This window comes from Miscanthus floridulus, chromosome 10 (genome assembly GCF_019320115.1).
Source record: "Miscanthus floridulus cultivar M001 chromosome 10, ASM1932011v1, whole genome shotgun sequence".
Taxonomy (NCBI): Eukaryota; Viridiplantae; Streptophyta; class Magnoliopsida; order Poales; family Poaceae; genus Miscanthus; species Miscanthus floridulus.
In genome coordinates, this window is record NC_089589.1 from 64,066,025 (window position 1) to 64,078,302 (window position 12,278).

Sequence of the window (12,278 nt, forward strand, 5' to 3'; positions counted from 1 at the left end):
GCCGAACGGAGGAGGGCAATGTCACGAGCCTTGTCTAGTTGGTCCATGGTGTCTTCGTGGGATGCCTGGGCTCACTGTTCATTGTACGCTCTAATTCTTGGCGCTCCATAGTCGAGGTCCGTTGGGAGGACGGCCTTGAAACCATAGACCATATGGCCTGGCTGGGAGTTATCCTCAGGCTCCAAAGCATCGCAGGGAGCTCGGTGAACCAGCGTGCACTGAATTTGTTCAACCGGTTGAAGATCCTAGGCTTGAGGCCCCATAGGAGCATGCTGTTTGCGCGCTCGACCTGCCCATTCGTTCGGCGGTGCGCGACAGTGGCCCAATCGACCCGGATGTGTTGTTCATTGCAGAATCGAATAAATTTCTTGCCGGTGAACTACGTGCCGTTGTTTGTGATGATGGAGTTCGGTACTCCAAAGCGATGATGCCGCTTTTGCAAGTGCATCGGCCGCCTCGTTGAGGCGCCTTGGGATGTGATTGAGTTCGAGGCCGTCGAACTTGTCCTCCAGCCGTTGGACTTCTTGGCAGTACATAGCCATCTTGGCATCATGGCAGCTTGACTCCTTCATGACTTGGCTAATGACTAGCTGAGAGTCACCTCGAATGTCGAGGCATCAGATGCCCAACTCGATGGCGATGCGTAGGCCATTGATGAGTGCTTCGTATTCAGCCACATTATTTGATGAGGGGAAATGGAGCCGAACCATGTACCTCATGCGGACCCCGAGGGGTGATACAAAGACCAGCCCCATGCAGGTGTCACAGAACCGACCAATTTATAAGAATACGAGTACAATGGCAATCCGCAAGCGGTCGCACTGTTATACTTGAACCCATATAAACTCGGTAGTCCGTCGAGTACCACGACGGGTCTCGATAAACGATTTACAACAACCAAGATCGTACAGGATTCAACATACATGCCACATATTACATAAAGTTCACAGATACTTTTCATAATCAGAGTACGAATAAAGGTTATTACAAACCAAGTTTGATAAATAAAGCGGAAGCAAATAAGTTCTAAGATAAAATTTCCAACATAGTTTGATACAGTGCCAAGTAAGATCACGGTCCACAAAAGCAAGGATAGGAATTAATAAAGAAGCCTGCCCAAGGCTTACTCCTCATCCACAGCGGGATAGAAGCAACTCTTGCAATACCCATGATACACAGTGCCATCTGCAACAATGGGAAAATAAACCCTGAGTACAAGAAGGTACTCAGCTAGACTTACCCGTCATGAACTAGAAATAAAATGACTCCAAGGATTATGCAAGGCTGTATAAGTGGACGTAACTTGACAACATTTTTTTTTGCGTAAAAGCAATTAAATCATGGTACAGTTATAAATTCTTTACCAAGTTAATTATAACTATTCATTTCTAGGTTAGCAACTATCCTGTGCCAAACATGTGGTATATCATTTAGAAGCATACAATAGTAACCATAGCAGGTATTGTAATTCCATTTTTATCCGAACCATCATGTTTCATAACACAGTTGCTACGATGTTGGGACTAGCCAAGTTTCTCACTATCCGGGAGAGACGGCGATTCAAATCGATTTCTACCAGCTGGGAATTTATTCCTAACACAAACCCAGATCTACCAGCCACGATAGTCTTAGGTCACCTTTGGTACAACTCAGGTACACATTTCATGGGTTCGTACCGCGCCACAATTTCTGGAACACCAGATGCCAGGATGCTTAGGCCAAGCCTACCCTTGGGCTCAGTCTGATCGTTCCCCAGAAGGAGCGCACAACAGAACGGTTCCTGGCCTGAGTTGAATTACTCAGCTTCGCGGTCGGAACGAGTTATCCGGCCAGCTAAGTGAGAGGCATGCGTTCAATCTTGTCAGAAGCGCCAACAACGGTATGGTCCTTAACCGACATAGACAGGGATAAGTCCACACCCAAGACCTCCATGTCTTGTTGCTTCTCTATCGACTTCCCGTCCGGTCTCAATTTACTTTTACCCCATGGTTCTGTTCCACGATAGCAGATATAGCCAACCGTGCTCTGGTATCCACCTACATCTCGCAGGTGACAGGACATCACCTGACTTCTACCGGTCTAAGCATGGCTAAGCATATATATTCAATCCTGGACCTATACCGGTTAAAGGTGTAATATCTGGACAAGGAATGTACATGCATCAAGTGGTTTCATTCAACTCTTATAACCTAATGCATCAATCATAAGTACGTAAGTAAACATTTGTAAATTACTGGGAGACTTATAATGCTCCGGGGCTTGCCTCGCAGAAAGGAAGTAGGGCGGTGGTCAGGACACTCTGGAAGCTCTTCAGGGTTCTGCTCCACGCCTTCGGGAGCTGCGGCTTGCGGATCCTCCTGCTGGTTCCCTTCCTCTGCTTCTTCAAATTCCAGCAACGTGATCTCTTCCTCCGATCCTAGATGCATGAGTATGGCATAAGTATTACGAATGCATATATGTTAACAAGTGCATCATGTTTATTGAGTAGGTGCATATCTCTTCTCGATTATTACTTAACTACGTCTACAATGCATCAACTATGCCACAAACAGTAGCTACTTGTTTCACTCATAACTGGAGTTCTACTAATCCAAAAACAGTGATCCTAGACTTTCTGGAAAGCTTATCAAATTCTCTACAACTTTGTTATTAACCATTTTTACAGTACACATCAGTTTCAATATGCAACTTATCACACTCTAGAATCAGTCCAGAAACTATTTAACATGCAATATAAAGTAATAATACTTCTACTTCATGTAATCATTAGAAATTTGACAACATAGAATTTACCAACAATTTAAGCATACCAAATACATTTAAGATAATATAATGGTGAAGCCCAAACTATTTATTTAATTACCATTATTATTTTATTTAGATATCTAGGTTAAATACTAAACCTATATCAGACATACTCATTAAATTCTTAAAAATTTACAGTGCCTTACTAATGCTAGCAAAGGACTACTATAAAAATTTCCTGTCATTTTATCAAGTAGAACATCCTATACAAAAATGGTAAGGAAGCAAGGCTTGAAATAGCATAAATGGGAAATCCTATTGAAAAGTGTCAAGCAACAGATTTCCTATTTTTTTTAACATCCATATGGTACTAGGATTACCTCCAACAAATTTCATGAATTTTTGACTCATAAATAATTTATAAAAATTCATGCAAGGATTGACTATTCATAAAAGGAAAAATCTATAACCACAAATCTACACATGCACTGGTCTTCAAATTTTTACCAGAGCTCCTATACGCTAAGACTAGCTTACCACAAAAATTTCATAATTTTTGGAGCACAGGAACTCTAGATATAAAATAAACAAATTTGAATGCATTCAAAAGCACAATTGAAATCCCTATTTAAATCTCCAAAAATTTCTACTGTACAAGTCAAGAACATATTTTTCCTAAATAATACCTTTCCGAAGGAGCACTCACAAATTTATTTCACAATTTTAGGAGCTATCAAACTGAAGATACAAAAATAACAAAAACACACTTAAATCTGGAATTTTTGAACTATCCCTAAAACCTAGAGTCGCTGACAGCAGGGACCCACGCGTCAGTTGGGCCCACCGGTCAGCGAGACCAAAACAGAGCCGGCGGCGCAAAGCAAGCTCACGTGGCCACAGCTCGTCGACGGCGAATCCGCCGGCGGTAACATCTTCACTACACGATCTACGTGACCTAGCGAAGCTATTGAGCCACTTGGCCAGCCTTATCGTCGGCTCTAGAGCTAACGGCGGCAGCCATGGCGGAGCGGCGGGGCTGGACCACGGCGGTACGCTGGTGTGGGCTACGGTGGCTCGAACGGACGCTGCACCGAGCATCACCGAGCTGCAGCGGAGCTATCTAGTGCCCTAACACGGCCTGGGATGGACGGTGGCGACATGGCCACGGAGACGGGGCTCACGGCGGAACTCCGGCGAGCTTGCAGGCGCTGCGGCGGCTTACCAAGTGCTGTCAGCGGGCATGGGTAGAAGCAATGGGGTGCTAGGGAGACAGTGGAGCTATGGCGGTGGTGCTGGAGTGGCCAGGCATGAGCTAGCGTCTCTAATGGCGACGGCGGAGGCGGGAAGGAGCTCGCTGCTACGCTTGCGGTGGAGAAGGAAGCCAGAAGCGAAATGGGAGCGCTGGGAGGGAGCGGGCGGTAGCTGGCGTGATGAAGGCGCTCTCAGGCGCATCGTGGCCTGTGCAGACAGACCGGCGGCGACGCATGGCCGTTTCCCACGCCACGCGGCGATTAGCACCTGAAGCCGGTCGGCCACAACGCCGTGATTCAGTTCATCAGTTAGCCTCGGTACCGATCCTGACGACGAGTTTTGGTGATGATTGATCTCCCAATCCGTGATGAATTAGCGCTAGGTTACTAAACCAACTTTGTAGACCTAAGTACCAGTTACAAATGTTGTTCAATGATCGTGTTCCAATTCTCAACGTAAACTGAGTAAAATCATGATCAAAGTCGGCTTGTCAAGCTGTCAGTGAACTGGACTTAGAAAAAATTTGTTAAGTGTTGCAATGAGTGTTTTACTGATTTTTGTGATCCAATTTCAAACATGTTAGGAGCTGAATCAGTCCAAGACCCAAAAATCAAAGTTGTTCCTTATGGCAAACACTACAACATTGCTTTAGTGAACTCCTCCATGCAAGGTCTCTAACACCTAGTTCAACTTTAGTCAAACATGTCACTTTGAAATCATGATACATATTCAAACCATGACCAAATGACCAAACTAGCCCTAGCCCTAAATACCAAAGTTGTTCATAATGATATCCTAAGCATGTTCAAGCAATTTGCAAGGTCATTCAATCACTTTATGTAGTAGTCACTCATAGAGCTATTTAAATTAATCACATGAAATATTACTTAAGTGCTTGATTATGAAAATGACATTTATGACCCATGTTCTAATTGTGAACCTAAGCATTGCCAAAAATATTTTGGTGACTCAAATCTACCAAGTACATGTTTACATTCATGATCATTTGCATATGTACAAAGAAACATGCAATAACAAGCAACGTTGCATATGTTTCAAATCAAATGTTTCAATTGTAAATGATGATTTATGAATGCTTGATGCTCATGCTCATGTTATGCAAGTCAAGTTATGCAAGGCTAACACCCGAGGTGTTACAGCCCCTCCCCCTTATAAAAATCTCGTCCCGAGATTTGCAAGACCTACCATTCTTGGAAAAAGGCGGGATAAACTTCTCGTAGATAATCTTCTCTTTCCCACGTAGCATCTTGCTCACTATGATTGTTCCACACCACCTTATAGAACTTAATAATCTTACTCCTTGTCACTCTCTCCATCTCTTCTAATACTCGAATTGGCTTTTCTTCATAGGTCAAATCCGATTGAAGCTGCACGTTGGTGGGTGCAATAGCTTCTTCCAGTACTCGAAGACATTTCTTTAGCTGAGAAACATGGAACACATCAAAGATTGCACTCATCTCTGGTGTAAGTTGTAACTTATACGCAACATTTCCTTTTCATTCCAAAATTTTGTATGGCCCTACATATCTTGGTGAAAGCTTCTTTTTCATCCCAAATCTTTTCACACCTTTCATGGGTGATACTCTCAAGTATACATAGTCACCCACTTCAAAAGTCAGTGGTCTTCTTCTTCTGTCGGCATAACTCTTTTGTCTTGATTGAGCTGCCTTCATGTGTTGTTGGATGATACGTACTTGCTCTTTGGCTTCATTGACAAAATCAATACCAAAGTATCTCCTTTCATCGGGCTCAATCCAATTCAATGGAGTTCTGCACTTTCTGCCATACAAGGCTTCAAATGGAGCCATTTTGATACTCGCTTGATAACTGTTGTTATAGGAGAATTCAGCTAAAGGTAACCATTTCTCCCATGAACCTTTTGAAGATATAACACAAGCTCTAAGTAAATCTTCTAGGATTTGGTTCACTCGCTCTGTCTATCCTGAAGTTTGCGGATGATAAGCTGAACTTCTGATTAGCTTGGTTCCCAAAGCCTGGTGTAAGTGCTCCCAGAAACGAGCTATGAACTGTGGTCCTCTATCTGAGATTATGGTCCTGGGTACTCCATGCAATCTCACGATCTGGGATACATATATCTCAGCGTATTTCCCAACTATATACCGCGTGTTCACGGGTATAAAGTGTGCTGACTTGGTGAGACGATCAACAATGACCCAGATTGAATCGTGACCTTGTGGCATTGTTGGAAGGCCTGTAATAAAGTCCATACCGATTTCCTCCCATTTCCATCCTGGAATAGGCAATGGCTGAAGTAATCCAGCGGTTTTCATATGGACGGCTTTCACTCTACTGCAGTTATCACACCTAGCAACATAGGCTGCGATCTCTTTTTTCATCTTAGTCCACCAAAAACGGGTTTTCAAATCTTGATACATCTTACTACTACCCGGATGGATAGATAATTTGGATGAGTGAGCTTCATCTAAGATTTGATTTCTTAGCTCACAGTCTTTTGGTACCACTAGTCGGTCCTCAAACCTTGAGGGCATGCCCCTCTTCCTCCCGCTCTACTACCAGGGTGGCGCTGACCACTTGTGTGGTGGCCGCTATGTATAGCAGGAGGGATTCTCTATCGCTTGGAGGAACTAGGATCGGGGGCCTTGTCAGAAGTAGTTTGACCATATCAAGCGCCTCCTAGGCCTCAGATGTCCACTCGAAGCGGTCGGCTTTCTTCAGGAGTCGATAAAGGGGGAGTCCTCGTTCGCCGAGGCACGAGATGAATCGGCTGAAGGCGGCGAGGCACCCTGTGATTCGCTGAACCCCCTTTATGTTTTGAATTGGGCCCATTCTTATGATGGATGAGATTTTCTTCGGGTTGGCTTCGATGCCATGCTCGGAGACGATGAAGCCGAGCAGCATACCGCTTAGGACCCCAAAAACACACTTCAAGGGGTTAAGTTTGATGCCATTTGCTTGGAGTTTTGCAAAGGTCTGCTCAAGGTCGGTAATGAGGTGGTCGGCGCATTTGGACTTAACTACGATGTCATCGACGTAGGCCTCAATGATCTGCCCGATGAGGTCCCCGAAGCATCTGAGCATACAATGTTGGTATGTAGCCCCAGCATTCTTTAGACTGAACGGCATTGAAACGTAGCAGAACGATCCGAAGGGGGTGATGAAAGACGTCGCGAGCTGGTCGGACTCTTTCATTGTGATTTGATGGTAGCCGGAGTAGGCATCAAGGAAGCAGAGGGTTTCGCACCTGAGGTAGAATCTACTATTTGGTCTATGTGTGGTAAAGGAAACAGATCCTTTGGACACGCTTTGTTGAGACTTGTATAGTCTATGCACATGCTCCATTTCCCGCTCTTCTTTCGCACAAGAACAGGATTAGCTAACCACTCTGGGTGATGTACTTCCCTGATGACTCTGGCCGCTAATAGTTTTGATATCTCTTCATCGATGGCCCTACGCTTCTCCTCATTGAAGGGACGTAGGCATTGCTTCACCAGCTTAGAGCCTGGATGGATCTTCAAGGTATGCTCGGTGACCTCCCTCGGAATGCCTAGCATATCCGAGGGTTTCCATGCAGAGATGTCTTTGTTGCCGTGGAGGAAGTCGACGAGCGCGCTTTCCTATTCGGAGGAAAGCGTGGTACCAATGTGTACCATTTTACCCTCGGAGCTGCTAGGATCTATGAGCACCCCCTTGGAGCCCTCTGTCAATTCGAATGACCCGGTCAATTTCTTCGCGTCGGGCACTTCTTCGGCGACCTCCTCCTCGAGGGTGGCGAGTTCCCTAGAGGCGACGATTGTTGTGGCGTGGCCGCAGTACTCGACCTCGCACTCGTAGGCCCGCTAGAAGGAGGTGCCAACGGTGATGACCCCGTGGGGGCCCAGCATCTTCAACTTGAGGTATGTATAGTTGGGGACGGCCATGAACTTCGCGTAGCATGGTCATCCCATGATGGCATGGAAGGTTCCGGGGAACCCAACCACCTCGAAGGTGAGGATCTTAGTCCTGTAATTAAACTGATCCCCGAAGGTGATGGGCAGATCGATCTGTCCTAGTGGCACAGCCTGTTTCCCAGGTGCGATGACATGAAAAGGCACTCGGGTTGGGCGGAGGTTCGTCCAGTCGACGCCCATCTCGTCGAGCGTCTTGGCGTACATGATGTTGTGGCCGCTGCCTCCGTCCATTAGTACTTTGGTGAGTCGCTTTGGGCCGACGATCGGGTCGACGACAAGCGGATACCTCCCCGGGTGTGGGATGGTATCCGGATGGTCGGTCCAGTCGAAGGTTATGGCAGACTCCGACCACCGGAGGAAGGGAGGTGTGGCCGGTTGGGCCGTGTAGACCTCGTGGCACGCGACCTTCTAACGGTGTTTGGAGTCGTAGGCCGCTGATCCTCTAAAGATCATAAGGCAGCCGTCTAGCATTGGAAAGCCATCGTCCTTCTCCTCGGTGTCATCCGTAGTGGGGGCAGGTTCCTTCCCCTGCTCTCCTTTGTTGGAGCTTCCGGACAAGAACTTCCGTATGAGGCCATAGTCCTTGAGCAGATGCTTTACGGGAAAGGCATGGTTCAGGCACGGCCCCTCAAGTAATTTTTCAAAGTAGTTCGGAGTGCCCTCCGTGGGCTTCCGACCACCCTTATGGTCAGCAGCGGCCACGAGCAAGTCCTCACGACGTTGCTTCTTGTTCTTCCTTTTTGCGGAATGATTAGAGGCGCCTTCGCTGGCACCCTCATCCCACCTTGCCTTGCCATCGAGACGATCAAAGATCGCTCCGACCACCTCTTCTTCTGAGGCATGGCTAGTGGTGATGTCCAAGAGTTCCTTGGTGGTTCATAGGCCCTTACGTCCTAGCTTATGAACCAAGGACTCGCAGGTCGTCCCAGACAGGAAGGCTCCTATCACGTCGGTATCGGCGACGTTAGGGAGCTCGTTGCACTATCGATAGAAGTGCTGGATGTACCCGTGGAGGGTCTCACCGACCTTCTGATGGTAGTTCTTGAGGTCCCACGGGTTCCTAGGGTGTTTGTATGTGCCCTAGAAGTTTCCCACAAAGATCTCCTTCAAATCCGCCCAACTCTGGATCGTGTTGGACGGCAGGTGCTCCAACCATGCTCGCGCCGAATCGGCCAAGAATAGTGGGAGGTTGTGGATAATGAAGTCATCATTATCCGCACCACTGGCTTGACAGGCAAGTCGATAGTCTTCAAGCCAAAGCCGAGGGTTTGTCTACCTAGAGTACTTAGGGATATTGGTTGGTGGTCGATACCTTGGTGGGAATCCAGCGTTGAGGATGTGCCGGCCGAAGGCCTGAGGGCCTGGCAGGCCGGGGCTCTGGCTCTAGTCCTCGCCACTGTCGTAGCATCCACTGTGATGAGGATGATAGCCGCAGTGGGCTCCTTCCCTTGGGTCGCTATAGGTGCGCCTGCGGGCGTCGATGGTGCTGTGTGCATCGTGGTTGCGGCCGAGATGCTGATGTATCTAGGCCGCAGCGCGCTGCCTGCCGCCTTGTGGTGCTTGGTGGATAGATGCGTCTCTGGTGGGACGTGCTGAGGGCGTACGCTGGCTGGTGTTGAGCTTGTGTCGCTGGGACAACTAGCTTTCCGCCTGCTACGCCGCCGCATGCTCGATCAGCGTGCGTATTTCATGGTGGGCCCGTCGATCCTCGGGCGTTGCGGCCTCTGGAAGGCCATGAAGCAAGGCCGTTGTGGCGGTGATGTTTTGGCTTGCCCGAGAGAAGTGAGGAAGGGTTTCACCGTCGGCAATGATCCTTCGGTTCATGTCATAGGCCACGGCGCGTGCGTGCCCACCATCTTCGCGGTGTTTGATCTCCTCATCGACCTCCATGTACTCCCGAACAAGCTGTTGTCCGGCTTCGTCTATTTCCCGCTTTTGGGCTCTCAGCTGCTTCGCCCCTATGTGAGGTGGGGCCGCTGTCCCCCTTTCGGTTGTGCCGCCGAGGTTGCCCGCCGGGGTAGTCTCCTCCGCGGAGATGCTTTCGACGTGTCCCTCGGAGGTTTCTGCCATGAAACATTCCCGAGAGGGATGATGGCTCCCCCTACCAGAGCCAGAGCTAGAGTCCGACCCCGGACCTTCCGTGAGGAGGCCATGGAGGGATTCCATGGCGCTTTCGATCATCCCCATGAACTCGTTGTTCGTAGGGAACGGGATCGCGCGCTGTGCCACAAGGTGGCTAATGGTCGCCGTGGCGTTGTGGAGACCGAACGGAAACATCATCAGGGTGCTCTATGTGGAGTGTTCTAGAGAGAGGGTGAGGCGGCGTGGGTCCTCCCTAGATGGCTAGGGTCCGAGGGAGATGCCGGGCGGGCACTCAAGCCTCCTGTAGTCAGAGCCGATGCAGGGGAGAGACTGGATGGCGAGATGGGCCAACGCCAACTCTCCTCCCACCGTGACGATGAAGTCTAGGCCACCAAAATGCATGTGTGCGCCCAGGACCCAGCTGATTGCGTGGTTAGCCATCTGACGCCTGATTTGGAACGCGCAAAGGCCCCTACCTGGCACGCCAATTGTCGGTGTTTTGAACAAATACTGCCTAGTAAATTTATAATTGTTGCGTGTTAGGCCCGAATGGTGCACTAAAGGACACAAGGTTTATACTAGTTTGGGCTGAATGTCCCTACGTCCAGTCTGTTGCTGCTCGTGTTATCAGTACCGAAATAGGTTTGTAGTAGGGGGTACAAATGGTGAAGAGAGAGAAAGGTCCCAAGTCTCTGATGGAATGGTCGAAAGGACGCCAAAAGCTCGGTTGCTGCTTGGTTGTATGCATGATGTGTTGTGTGTGTTGAACTGATCCATCAAAAGTTGGTCCCCTTAGTGGGGTGCCATGCCTTCCCTTTTATAGACCAAGGGGGAGCAGGGGTTACAGATGGGAGAAATAGGAAAATACCAAAGGTAGAGAAGGTCCTTTGGGGGAGCTGGGTCTTCCTTTTCCCGTGTGCCTGCCCTGCTAACATGGCAGACCGTATCAGGGATGGCATGTTCGTTGATCCTTATAGGGCCGTGCCTTGGCTTCTGTTAGCAAGTGGGTGCGTACCATCCTACGTTGGCGGGTAGTGCGGCATGTCAGAGGGCTAAGCTGTGACTCTTCAAGGAGTAGACGGGGAAGTGACCCTATGTCCATCACTGTAGGTGATGTGAATTCTGTCTTGGATCATAGTGGTTGTCGCATGCTTGTGTTACTATCCACGTCCGAGGGCTGATGGCGGCGCCTACAACACTGTGGGATAGAAGTCGGCGCCACTGTTCGGGCACTGTTAGGTCGGAAAAGGCTTAAAGCGCCCGTCCCATCGTATCCTGGTGGTGCCTTCCTACAGGCGTACAGGGCATGGCCCTCGAAACTATGGTTGACTCGAATGTCCTGTCGTACCTTGTGCTCGTCTTTATGAAGGATCAGCATACAGGGCATGGCCCTCGGGCGTCAAGCGAGGCAGAGTCTAGCCCTTAGCCGTCGGGCGAGGCGGAGCCTGCCCTTGTGAAAGGATCAAGATGCCTAAGAGGGGGGGGGGTGAATTGGGCTAATTCTAAATTTCTTTGCAATAATTAAATCCTACGGTTAGCCCAATTAACCCCTTGTGCCTAAAAAGTGTTTCTAGTTGTTCTACCGCACAAAAGACTTGCAACCTATGTTCCAATCCTACTCTAGCATGGCAATTCTAAGAATGTAAATGACAAGAATTGAATTGCTCAAAGTAAATGCTCAAAGTAAAGAGAGGAGGAAGAACGCAGCGATGTTTTGCCGAGGTATTAGAGAGTCACCACTCCCCACTAGTCCTCATTGGAGCACCCGCGCACAGGTGTAGCTCCCCCTTGATCCATGCAAGGATCTAGTGCTCTCTATGGGTTGATTCTTCGACACTCCATCGCGGTGAATCACCCACAACCTCTCACAACTTGAGTTGGGTCATCCACAAGCTCTCCGGATGATCACCAAGCTCCCAATCACCACCAATGTAACACTCTAAAAATTGCTTCTTTGGAAATAGAGTTAAAATGATTTATTTATGAATTTTGTGCACATGAAATATAGGAAATAAATTTTTTCATTAATTTAAAATTCAACATAAGGTAGTAACATGTGTGAGCATACATGCTATTGCATCTTATCTATTGTGATGGATGGTGTTGATCCAAAACTCCAAAGTAAATTGGAATGTTTTTTGAATTAAGAAAAGAAATAGAATTTAGAAATCGAAAAGGATTTTTATTTGAAAAATATTCTATTCTTCATTTTTAAGCCCAGCCCAGGAATTGGCCGGCCCAGCTGCCCCT